Source organism: Lolium rigidum, chromosome 3 (assembly GCF_022539505.1).
Source record: "Lolium rigidum isolate FL_2022 chromosome 3, APGP_CSIRO_Lrig_0.1, whole genome shotgun sequence".
In the NCBI taxonomy this organism is placed as follows: Eukaryota; Viridiplantae; Streptophyta; class Magnoliopsida; order Poales; family Poaceae; genus Lolium; species Lolium rigidum.
In genome coordinates this window covers 412657332-412670984 of record NC_061510.1, presented here as the reverse complement: position 1 = coordinate 412670984, position 13653 = coordinate 412657332, and positions in this window count along the sequence as shown.

Here is a 13653-nt window from a genome sequence, read left to right as displayed (position 1 = left end):
TCGGGGAGCTTGTTTCAGGCCATAGAGAGCTTTATAAAGTCTGCATACATAACTAGGAGCATCAGGATGTTCAAACCCAGGAGTCTGTTTCATGTAGATTTCCTCTTCCAGAACACCATGAAGAAACACGTTCTTGACATCTAGCTGTCGAAGACTCCAACCACGAGAGACAGAGATAGACAGAACAATTCTGATTGTAGCAATTTTAACAACAGGACTGAAGGTATCTTCATAATCAAGACCATACCTTAGCTTGAAACCTTTTGCAACTAGACGAGCTTTGTAACGATCAATAGTACCATCTGCGCGATGCTTGATACGATAAACCAATTTGCAGTCAATGACATTTTTAAGCGAGGTAGGAGGAACAAGAGTCCAAGTTTATTGAGCATGAGAGCATCATATTCTCCTTTCAAAGCTGAGTGCCAGTTGGGGTCACCAAGAGCAGCAGGTAAATTTCGTGGTTCCCCTATAGAAGAGAGCAGTCCATAGAGTACAGTGCCATCAGTATATTTCTTAGGATTACGAATACCTTTTTGCAGGCGAGTACGTGGTCCAGGAGGGCTGGGCAGTGGTGGCGCAGCAGAACCAGCCACAGACGAGCCAGCCACAGAGGATTCGGAGTCCGCGGCGGAAGCAGCAACGCTGGGCACAGAGTCAGTTGGCGCAGATGATCCAGCACTGTCATCATGGAGGCTGTCGGAACCAGAGGGAGCAGCTAGAGGCGACGCGGCGCGTGGCGACGACGGATTGGCGCGGGGCGCGGAGTGCTGCTCCTCAGCGCGATTGGTGACGCGTGGAGACGCTGGGTTGGCGCGGGGCGGTGTGCGCTGCTCCGCAGCGGAGGAGCCGGCCGACGCAGACCGGCGCGGGATCCCAGAGGCGGGAGAATCCGCCTGGGGATCGGTGGCAGCAGTGCTTCCATGGGAATGTTCCCCGGTATCATCTTCGGAATCCGCACCCGAATCATCATTTGTTGTACTGATTTCAGAGAAGGATTGTGGAGGCTCAGGAGCACCGTTTTGCACAAAATTTTCACCTGTAGCTGCAGAATTCTGAGGGGCATAATTAGGAGCAGTAACAACAGGTACTATATTAGTCATATGATCATCAAATGTATGAGCACCCTCAGGAGAAATAAAAGATGGCAAAAGCAAGATTTCTTGTTTGAGCAAGGCACCAGCGTTGGGACGAAGAGCTTCAAAGGGAAAAATGTTTTCATCAAATACAACATCCCGAGAGATATATACACGACCAGTAGATACGTCAAGACACTTGACACCCTTATGAAGAGGACTATATCCAAGAAACACACTTTTGGGAGCGGAAAGCGAGTTTTCGTGTGTTGTAAGGACGGAGATTTGGCCAACAAGCACAGCCAAAAGTGCGAAGAGCATCATAGTTGGGTTTGATGTGAAGGAGGCGTTTGGCTGGTGACTCAAGATCAATGACTTTACTGGGGAGTAAGTTAATGAGGAAAGTGGCAGTGAGGAATGCTTCATCCCAATACTTAAGAGGCATAGATGCATTAGCAAGCAATGCAAGACCTACCACAACTATGTGGCGGTGTTTTCTTTCAGCGGAGCCATTTTGTTGGTGAGCATGAGGGCATGACACATGATGAGTGATCCTAACTTTCTGAAAGAAGGAGTTTAGTTTCTCATACTCACCCCCCAATCAGTTTGCATAGTGACAATTTTACGATCAAACTTGCGTTCAATATACTGCTGATAGTTAAGAAAAGCTTGATAAACATCAGATCGTTTCTTAAGTAAATAAATCCATGTGAACTTGCTATAATCATCAATAAAGCTTACATAGTATGCATGTTTCCCAACAGACAGAGGAGCAGGCCCCCATACATTAGAGAAGACTTGTTCTAAAGAAACAGTGGGGTATGGTAACTGATGGCTCTTGGCTAACTGACAAGAGTCACATACATAAGGAGTGCTGTCGGGGGTGTAATCTATCTTATTTCTCCTAAGGACTTGTTGAACAATAAGCGACGATGGATGGCCTAGACGACGATGCCATGTAGAGGATGATGGATTTATTACGATGAAGGCATGCTTGGAGGACTCGGTGGTGAGGGGCATCAAAGGATAGAGACCACCATAGCAAGGTCCTTTAAACAGTATGTGTCATGTTTCTTGGTCCTTGATGAGAAAAAAGAAAGGATGAAACTCAATGAACACATGATTATCAAGAGTAAAACGATGAACTGATAGGAGATTTTTGGATGCACTAGGAACATGTAGTATGGAATTGAGACTAAAAGAATTATGAGGGGTGCGCAACATTGAATGACCAATATGACTAATATGCATACCTGTGCCTTCAGCAGTGCGCGCGCACACGATCCTCACCATGATATTGATCATGGGTAGTCAGCTTGTTCAATTCACCAGTAATATGATCAGTAGCACCAGTGTCATAATACTAGTTTGAGTCCACTCCATGTGCAGCAAAATTTGCATCCTTCTTGCCACGGTCATCATCATAGCGCCACCAACAGTCACGAGCAGGATGCCCGTGAATAGTGCATATCTGACAGGTGGTATCAACATAAGGAGTGGGCTGGCGATCACGACGGCGATCGTCACGGCGATCATCACGCCGGTACCCGTCATCACGCCTGCGAGGACGATCATCATCATAGCGTCGACCCTGGTTGCCACCACCATCACGGCGGCCCCAGTCTTCACGGCGACCGTGTAGGATAACGTTGCATAGAAAACAAAAATTTTCCTACGGCGAACACGCAATCCAAGCCAAGATGCAATCTAGAAGACGGTAGCAACGAGGGGTATCGAGTCTCACCCTTGAAGAGATTCCAAAGCCTACAAGATGAGGCTCTTGTTGCTGCGGTAGACGATCACTTGCCGCTTGCAAAGCGCGTAGAAGATCTTGATCACGATCGGTTCCGGCGCCACGAACGGGCAGCACCTCCGTACTCGGTCACACGTTCGGTTGTTGATGAAGACGACGTCCACCTCCCCGTTCCAGCGGGCAGCGGAAGTAGTAGCTCCTCTTGAATCCGACAGCACGACGGCGTGGTGTCGGTGGCGGTGAAGAAGTCCGGCGGAGCTTCGCTAAGCTACGCGGGAGATATGGAGGAGAAGGGGGCGGCTAGGGTTTGGGAGGGGGTGGCCGGCCACTCAAGGGGGGCGGCCAGCTTGTGGTCTTGGGGTGGCCGGCCCCCTCCCTTGGCCCCTCATTATATAGGTCGATCCCCAAGTGTTGGTGTCCAAGTCTTCGAATAAGACCCGAACCAAAAACCTTCCATAAGAGGGGAAACCTAGCCCAACTAGGACTCCCACCAAAAGGTGGGATTTCCACCTCCCATGTGGGGGTGGCCGGCCTCTATGGAGGAGTCCACTTGGGACTCCTCCCCATCTTGGGCTGGCCGGCCATGGAGGTGGAGTCCCATGTGGACTCCACCTTCCTTGGTGGTTTCTTCCGGACTTTTCTAGAACCTTCTAGAACCTTCCATAGAACCTTCCGCGACATTTTATTTCACATAAAATGACATCCTATATATGAATCTTATTCTCCGGACCATTCCGGAACTCCTCGTGATGTCCGGGATCTCATCCGGGACTCCGAACAAATATTCGAACTCCATTCCATATTCAAGTACTACCATTTCAACATCCAACTTTAAGTGTGTCACCCTACGGTTCGAGAACTATGCGGACATGGTTGAGTACTCACTCCGACCAATAACCAATAGCGGGATCCGGAGATCCATAATGGCTCCCACATATTCAACGATGACTTTAGTGATCGAATGAACCATTCACATATATTACCAATTCCCTTTGTCTCGCGATATTTTACTTGTCCGAGGTTTGATCTTCGGTATCACTCTATACCTTGTTCAACCTCGTCTCTCGACAAGTACTCTTTACTCGTACCGTGGTATGTGGTCTCTTATGAACTCATTCATATGCTTGCAAGACATTAGACGACATTCCACCGAGAGGGCCCAGAGTATATCTATCCGTCATCGGGATGGACAAATCCCACTGTTGATCCATATGTCTCAACTCATACTTTCTGGATACTTAATCCCACCTTTATAGCCACCCATTTACCCAGTGGTGTTTGGTGTAATCAAAATACCTTTCCGGTATAAGTGATTTACATGATCTCATGGTCATAAGGACTAGGTAACAATGTATCGAAAGCTTATAGCAAATAACTTAATGACGAGATCTTATGCTACGCTTAATTGGGTGTGTCCATTACATCATTCACACAATGACATAACCTTGTTATTAATAACATCCAATGTTCATGATTATGAAACTAATCATCCATTAATCAACAAGCTAGTTTAAGAGGCATACTAGGGACTTCTTGTTTGTCTACATATCACACATGTACTAATGTTTCGGTTAATACAATTCTAGCATGATATATAAACATTTATCATAAACATAAAGATATAAATAATAACCACTTTATTATTGCCTCTAGGGCATATCTCCTTCGATCTCCCACTTGCACTAGAGTCAATAATCTAGATTACATTGTAATATACCTAACACCCATGGCATTCTGGTGTTTGTCATGCTTTGCCCTAGGGAGAGCTTTAGTCAACGGATCTGCTACATTCAGATCAGTGTGTACTTTGCAAATCTTTACTTCTCCATCTTCGATGTACTCGCGAATCGAGTGGTAACGCAGCTTGATATGCTTCAGCCTCTTGTGTGACCTTGGCTCTTGTGCATTGGCGATGGCACCCATGTTATCACGATAAATGATTAATGGGTCCAATGCACTAGGAACCACACCGAGCTCTACAATGAACCTCTTCATCCATACCGCTTCGATGAAGCCTCCGAAGCCGCTATGTACTCCGATTCTGTTGAAGACTTCGCCACCGTGCACTGCTTCGAGCTTGCCCAGCTTACTGCAGCACCATTCAATATAAACACGTACCCAGATTGTGACTTAGAGTCATCAGGATCAGTGTTCCAACTTGCATCGGTGTAACCGTTTACAACGAGCTCTTGGTCACCTCCATAACAAAGAAACATATCCTTAGTTCTTTTCAAGTACTTCAGGATATTCTTGACCGCTGTCCAGTGTTCCATTCCCGGATCACTTTGATATCTCGCTAGTCAAACTAATAGCATGTGCTATATCCGGTCTAGTACATAGCATGGCATACATGATAGATCCTATCGCCGAGGCATAGGGGATATTACTCATCCTTTCTCTTTCTTCTCGTCGTAGCCGGTCCTTGAGTCTTACTCAATACCTTGCCCAGTAACATAGGTAAGAACCCTTTCTTACTTTCGTCCATTCTAAACTTCTTTAGAATCTTGTCCAGATATGTACTCGTGATAGCCCTATTAGGCGTCTTGATCTATCTCTATAAATCTTGATGCCTAATATATATGATGCTTCACCAAGGTCTTTCATTGAAAAACTATTATTCAAATAACCTTTAACACTTGCTTAATAGTTCTATATCATTCCCGATCAATAATATGTCATCTACATATAATATCGGGAATGCTACAGAGCTCCCACTCACTTTCTTGTAAATACAGGCCTCTCCATGACACTCGTATAAACCCGAAGTCTTTGATCACCTTATCAAAGCGTCGGTTCCAACTTCTTGATGCTTGCTTCAGTCCATAGATTGAACGCTGAAGTTTGCATACTTTGTCGGCATTTTTAGGATCGACAAAACCTTTGGGTTGTACCATATACAACTCTTCCTCAATGTCTCCATTAAGGAACGCCGTTTTGACATCCATCCGCCAAATCTCATAATCGAAAAATGCAGCTATTGCTAACAAAATCCTCACAGATTTTAGCTTCGCTACAGGTGAGAAAGTCTCATCGTAGTCAACTCCTTGAATTTGTCGGAAACCCTTTGCGACAAGTCGAGCTTTATAGACGAGTAATATTACCATCGGCATCTGTTTTTCTCTTGAAGATCCATTTATTCTCGACAGCCTTTCGGCTATCGAGTAAGTCTACCAAAGTCCATACTTTGTTATCATACATGGATCCCATTTCGGATTTCATGGCTTCTTGCCATTTGTTGGAATCTGGGCTCATCATCGCTTCTTCATACGTCGCAGGGTCCTCATCATTGTTATCCACAATCATGACATTTAGACAAGGATCATACCAATCAGGAGTGGCATGTTCCCTTGTCGATCTGCGAGGTTCAGTAGTTTCCTCGTTCGAAGTTTCATGATCATTATCATTAGCTTCCTCTGTTGCCGGTGTAGGCGGTACAGGTATAACTTCCGGTACTGCGCTACTCTGATCAACGAGTATAGATTCATCAATCTCATCGAGTTCTACTTTTCTTCCAAGTCACTTCTTTAGTGAGAAATTCTTTCTCAAGAAAGGTTCCGTTCTTAGCAACAAAGATTTTGCCTTCGGATCTGTGATAGAAAGTGTACCCTATAGTTTCCTTAGGGTATCCTATGAAGACGCATTTCTCCGCTTTGGGTTCTAGCTTGTCGGGTTGTAACTTCTTTACATAGGCTTCGCAACCCCAAACTTTCAGGAACGACAGCTTAGGTTTCTTGTTAAACCATAATTCATACGGTGTCGTTTCTACGGATTTTGATGGTGCTCTATTTAAAGTGAATGCGGCTGTCTCTAATGCATAACTCCAAAATGATAACGGCAAATCAGTAAGAGACATCATACTACGAACCATATCTAAGAGAGTTCGATTACGACGTTCGGACACACCGTTTCGTTGAGGTGTTCCCGGCGGTGTCAATTGTGAAAGTATTCCGCATTTCTTTAAATGCATGCCAAACTCATAACTCAGATATTCACCTCCACGATCAGATCGTAGAAATTTAATCTTCTTGTTACGTTGATTTTCTACTTCACTTTGAAATTCCTTAAATTTCTCGAAAGTTTCGGATTTATGTTTCATGAAATAGATATACCCATATCTACTCAGATCATCTGTGAAGGTTAGAACATAACGATAACCACCGCGCGATGCTACGCTCATTGGTCCACACACATTGGTATGTATGATTTCCAATAAGTCGATAGCTCGCTCCATCATACCGAGAAAATGGAGTCTTTGTCATTTTTCCCATTAGACATGCTTCACATCTATCAAGTGACTCAAAGTCAAGTGATTCAAGTAATCCATCGGTATGGAGTTTCTTCATGCGTTTCACTCCAATATGACCAAGACGACGAGTGCCACATATAAGTAGAATTATCATTAAGTTTAATTCGTTTAGCATCAATGTTATGTATATGCGTATCACTACTATCGAGATCTAACGAAATAAGCCATTCTTTTGTGGTGCTCGACCATAAAAGATATTATTCATAAAAATAGAACAACCATTATTCTCGGACTTGAATGAATAACCGTCTTGCATTAAACAAGATCCGGATATAATGTTCATGCTCAACGCAGGTACATAATAGCAATTATTTAGGCTTAAAACTAATCCCGAAGGTAGATGTAGAGGAAGTGTGCCGATCTGCGATCACATTGACCTTGGATCCGTTTCCAACGCGCATCGTCACTTCATCTTTCAGCGGTTGTCGTTTATTCTTTAGTTCCTGTTTCGAGTTACAAATATGAGCAACCGAACCGAGTATCAAATACCCAGGTACTAGAACGAGAACCGATGAAATGAACATCTATAACATGTATATCGGATATACCTTCTTTCTTCTTTTTGACAAGGCCGCTCTTCGGATCAGCCGGATACTTGGAGCAATTACGCTTCCAGTGTCCCTTCTCCTTGCGATAATAGCACTCGAGCATCGGGCTTAGGGCCGTTCTTAGGTTTCATAGGAGGCGTGGCAGCTTTCTTGCCACCCTTCTTGAATTTTCCCTTAGACTTGCCCTGTTTCTTGAAACCGGTGGTCTTGTTGACCATCAACACTTGGTGCTCTTTCTTGATCTCAATCTCAGCAGCTTTTAGCATGCCAAAGAGTTCGGGTAACTCCTTGTTCATGTTCTGCATATTGTAGTTCATCACAAAGTTCTTGTAACTTGGTGGCGGTGATTGAAGGACACGATTAATCCCCAGTCTGTTAGGAATCACTATTCCCAAGTCACTGAGTTTCTTCGCATGCCCGGTCATGGCGAGCATGTGCTCACTAACGGAGCTGCCTTCTTCCATCGTACAGCTGAAGAAATGTTTCGATGCTTCATAGCATTCCACGGCCGCATGAGTCTCGAATATAGCTTTCAGCTCATTCATCAACTCATGAGGATCATGGTGCTCAAAACGTTTTTGAAGATCGGATTCCAGACTGCACAGGATGGCACACCGAACTTGAGAGTACCGAGTTTTCCGAGTTGCGTAAACAGCTTTTACTTCATCGGTTTCATCTTCTCGCAGGAGGGTCACCTAGCGGTGCATCAAGCACAAATTGCAGATTTCCGCCGAGAGGAAGATCCTCACATGACGGAACCAGTCGGTGAAGTTGCTACCGTTGCTCTTAAGTTTCTCTTTCTCTAGGAACTGATTAAAATTGATTGGGGACGCCATCTCTACAACATATATTTGCAATAGTTTAGACTAAGTTTATGACAAATTGAGTTCAAATTTTAATTCAACATAATTAAAAACCTAAGTGAACTCCCACTCAAAAACAATATCCCTCGCATTGTCTTAGTGATCACACGAACCAAATCCACCGCACCTAAACCCGATCATCACGAGAAAAGGTGTGATTTCAATGGCGAACACTCAAAGTGTTCATCATATCAACCATATGATTCATGCTCTACCTTTCGGTATCACGTGTTCCGAGACCATGTCTGTACATGCTAGGCTCGTCAAGGCCACCTTAGTATCCGCATGTGCAAAGCTGTCTTGCACCCGTTGTATGTACTTATTGAATCTATCACACCCGATCATCACGAGATGCTTCGAAACGACAAGACTTGGTAACGGTGCTACTAAGGATGAACACTTTATTATCTTGAGATTTTAGTGAGGGATCATCTTATAATGCTACCGTCGCGATCTAAGCAAAATAAGATGCATAAAAGGATTAACATCACATGCAGTTCATATGTGATATGATATGGCCCTTTTGTCTTTGCGCCTTTGATCTTCATCTCCAAAGCACGGACATGATCTCCATCATCTTCGGGCATGATCTTCATCATCGTCGGCGTAGCGTCAAGGTCAATGGCGCCGTCTTCATGATTGTTCTCCATGTAGCAACTATTACAACTACTTTGAAATACTACTCAACATGAAATTTAAAGACAACCATAAGGCTCCTGCCGGTTGCCACAATACAATAATGATCATCTCATACATATTCATCATCATATTATGGCCATATCACATCACCAAACCCTGCAAAAACAAGTTAGACGTCTCTAATTTGGTTTGCATATTTTACGTGGTTTAGGGTTTTCGAGAGAGATCTAATCTACCTACGAACATGAACCACAACGTTGATACTAATGTTTTCAATAGAAGAGTAAATTGAATCTTCACTATAGTAGGAGAGACAGACACCCGCAAAGCCTCTTATGCAATACAAGTTGCATGTCGAACGAGGAACAAGTCTCATGAACGCGGTCATGTAAAGTTAGTCCGAGCCGCTTCATCCCACTATGCCACAAAGATGCAAAGTACTCAAACTAAAGATAACAAGAGCATCAACGCCCACAAACCATTGTGTTCTACTCGTGCAACCATCTATGCATAGACACGGCTCGATACCACTCGTAGGATAACGTTGCATAGAAAACAAAAATTTTCCTACGGCGAACACGCAATCCAAGCCAAGATGCAATCTAGAAGACGGTAGCAACGAGGGGTATCGAGTCTCACCCTTGAAGAGATTCCAAAGCCTACAAGATGAGGCTCTTGTTGCTGCGGTAGACGATCACTTGCCGCTTGCAAAAGCGCGTAGAAGATCTTGATCACGATCGGTTCCGGCGCCACGAATGGGCAGCACCTCCGTACTCGGTCACACGTTCGGTTGTTGATGAAGACGACGTCCACCTCCCCGTTCCAGCGGGCAGCGGAAGTAGTAGCTCCTCTTGAATCCGACGAGCACGACGGCGTGGTGTCGGTGGCGGTGAAGAAGTCCGGCGGAGCTTCGCTAAGCTACGCGGGAGATATGGAGGAGAAGGGGGCGGCTAGGGTTTGGGAGGGGGTGGCCGGCCACTCAAGGGGGGCGGCCAGCTTGTGGTCTTGGGGTGGCCGGCCCCCTCCCTTGGCCCCTCATTATATAGGTGGATCCCCAAGTGTTGGTGTCCAAGTCTTCGAATAAGACCCGAACCAAAAACCTTCCATAAGAGGGGAAACCTAGCCCAACTAGGACTCCCACCAAAAGGTGGGATTTCCACCTCCCATGTGGGGGGTGGCCGGCCCCCTATGGAGGAGTCCACTTGGGACTCCTCCCCATCTTGGGCTGGCCGGCCATGGAGGTGGAGTCCCATGTGGACTCCACCTTCCTTGGTGGTTTCTTCCGGACTTTTCTAGAACCTTCTAGAACCTTCCATAGAACCTTCCGCGACATTTTATTTCACATAAAATGACATCCTATATATGAATCTTATTCTCCGGACCATTCCGGAACTCCTCGTGATGTCCGGGATCTCATCCGGGACTCCGAACAAATATTCGAACTCCATTCCATATTCAAGTACTACCATTTCAACATCCAACTTTAAGTGTGTCACCCTACGGTTCGAGAACTATGCGGACATGGTTGAGTACTCACTCCGACCAATAACCAATAGCAGGATCTGGAGATCCATAATGGCTCCCACATATTCAACGATGACTTTAGTGATCGAATGAACCATTCACATATATTACCAATTCCCTTTGTCTCGCGATATTTTACTTATCCGAGGTTTGATCTTCGGTATCACTCTATACCTTGTTCAACCTCGTCTCCTGACAAGTACTCTTTACTCGTACCGTGGTATGTGGTCTCTTATGAACTCATTCATATGCTTGCAAGACATTAGACGACATTCCACCGAGAGGGCCCGGAGTATATCTATCCGTCATCGGGATGGACAAATCCCACTCGTTGATCCATATGCCTCAACTCATACTTTCCGGATACTTAATCCCACCTTTATAGCCACCCATTTACGCAGTGGTGTTTGGTGTAATCAAAGTACCTTTCCGGTATAAGTGATTTACATGATCTCATGGTCATAAGGACTAGGTAACAATGTATCGAAAGCTTATAGCAAATAACTTAATGACGAGATCTTATGCTACGCTTAATTGGGTGTGTCCATTACATCATTCACACAATGACATAACCTTGTTATTAATAACATCCAATGTTCATGATTATGAAACTAATCATCCATTAATCAACAAGCTAGTTTAAGAGGCATACTAGGGACTTCTTGTTTGTCTACATATCACACATGTACTAATGTTTCGGTTAATACAATTCTAGCATGATATATAAACATTTATCATAAACATAAAGATATAAATAATAACCACTTTATTATTGCCTCTAGGGCATATCTCCTTCAGACCGCGGTTGTCGCGGCGGTCCCAGTCTTCACGGCGACCGCGATCATCACGCCGGTCGCGGTAGTCACCACGGCCACGGTCATCACCGTGACCACGGTCATCATATGGCTGCTGGCGCGGACGATCAGGAACCCGCGGAGGAGCAGTGTTGCCACGCCGAGCAACATTGGCCGAGGAAGAAAAACTCACATCTTCAGTTTTATGCATGCTATCATAGGCTTGAACTTGACTTAGTAATTCAGAAAAGGTAGTGCCAGGATTTGCATCAACAGCGGTGCGCAAATTATTATAGTGACTACCAAGACCACGAAGTATATACCAGACAAGACCACCTTCATCTAGAGGTTTCCCAATTGCAGCAAGTTCAGATGCAATACACTTCATCTTGGCAAAGTATTTTTCAGCAGAAAGATCGTTCTTACGAGTGTCATTGAGGGCGGAGCGAAGTTATTGGACTCGAGACTTGGACGAAGAGGAGACATGATCGTTGAGAGCCGCCCATGCCTCGGCAGAGGACTCCATGCCGACAACATGTACAAGCACATCGGGAGACAGTGCATTGAGGATCCATCGGAGGACTTGCTGGTCGCGAGAGACCCATGCCGCATACTCCGGATTCAGGATGGTGACCTTCTTGTGGTTGACATCTTCAGTCTCAATAAGCTTTTCCGGTGCCTTTTCAGTACCTTCAACGAGATCCAGTACATGGGCACCTCGGAGCGCAGGGATGACAAGGGCCTTCCAAATAAGAGCATTATCACGTGTGAGGAGCTGTGACGGGGCTGCACCAAGAGCAGCAGCAAGATTGGTCACCGAGGATGATGACGATGACATGGTTGTCGATGAAGTGTAGACGCGGCAACGGCTGAAAGCGGTGGCGGCGTGGGTTTTGGGTGTAGGATTTGGACGCGGCGGCTAGAAGAGCAGCGGCGGCGTGAGTTTTTGGATGTAGGGTTTTGACGCGGCGGCGGCTGGCGTGGGTTTTGGTGTAGGATCGATCTGATTGGATCTGCGGTGGCGGCAAGGAGCGGCGACGGCAAACAATTTTGTTTGTGTGTGTTTTGGCAAGGCAGTGACGGCGAGCAGTGGCGGCGGCTGGCGGTGGCGGCGTCGGGCTGTTAGGGTTTGACAGCTAGAGTCGGGGAAGAGACCCGCTCTGATACCATGTGAAATTGTGTGGAACGATGCGTACCCTTTCGGGCCATCGGTTGCGTGTTATATAGGTAGGGAAAAGCCCCCTACCTGGCAATACAAGGGAGGTACGTGTACGGTCGGAGTACTAGTCCTTACACCGTACACGTACAGATGACACTACTCTATGTTACTACCTTCAACTTAGATGTAGTATCATGCATGCGTGTATTAATTAGCTTGTAGACTCATTCTATCTTGAAAAGTGTGATGTTATGGTAACATAGCTAGTTACCACAACCATCATTTTCTTCATTTAATATTATGCCATGTAATCAATTTGCATAGTTAGCAATATATGTAGCTCTATATTACTATTTTAATTACCCCACTATAAGTAGTCTAAGACCTATACCACCGCGCGCAGGCCTTGCTTGTCGAATCTGTGTTGCCATGACGCATCACACTGCAGACACACTTGGGTTCATTAGGCAATGGTGACACGCTAAATTACAACTGTGAATAACACCTCATCGACAATTAGGTTGTCGTTGAGTCGTCGCGATATCCGAAACTGTCCTCTTCTCAACTCGCCGCCAGTGAAGCAATCTAAATTATTACATTAGGTAAGTTTATTGACCAAAATCAATATTAGAGCGTCTCCAACAGAAACTCTATAATAGCGCCGCGTCGAAAAATTCGTCAAATTTTACCGCGTTGAGGCACGTTTTGGCCGCTCCTCCGAAGATGCTGCGCTTGTAGAGCTCATTGTTGATGATGGTGAGGGACGTGCAGCGGCGGACGATCATACGTGCTTCTGCTTCATCCATCGACAGGACTTGCCACTCAAGGTACTTCATGTATGGTGCCGTCCATCCTTCATCATTGAAAACGACTGCGACTAGCACAGAGTCGGGTGCGGGCGGCTCGGCGATGTCGATCTCTCGGGGCACACGTACCGACGAGTGGGTGAGGATGTCGAGGAATACGCCTGGAGGGGGTGGCAGTCGCTTGG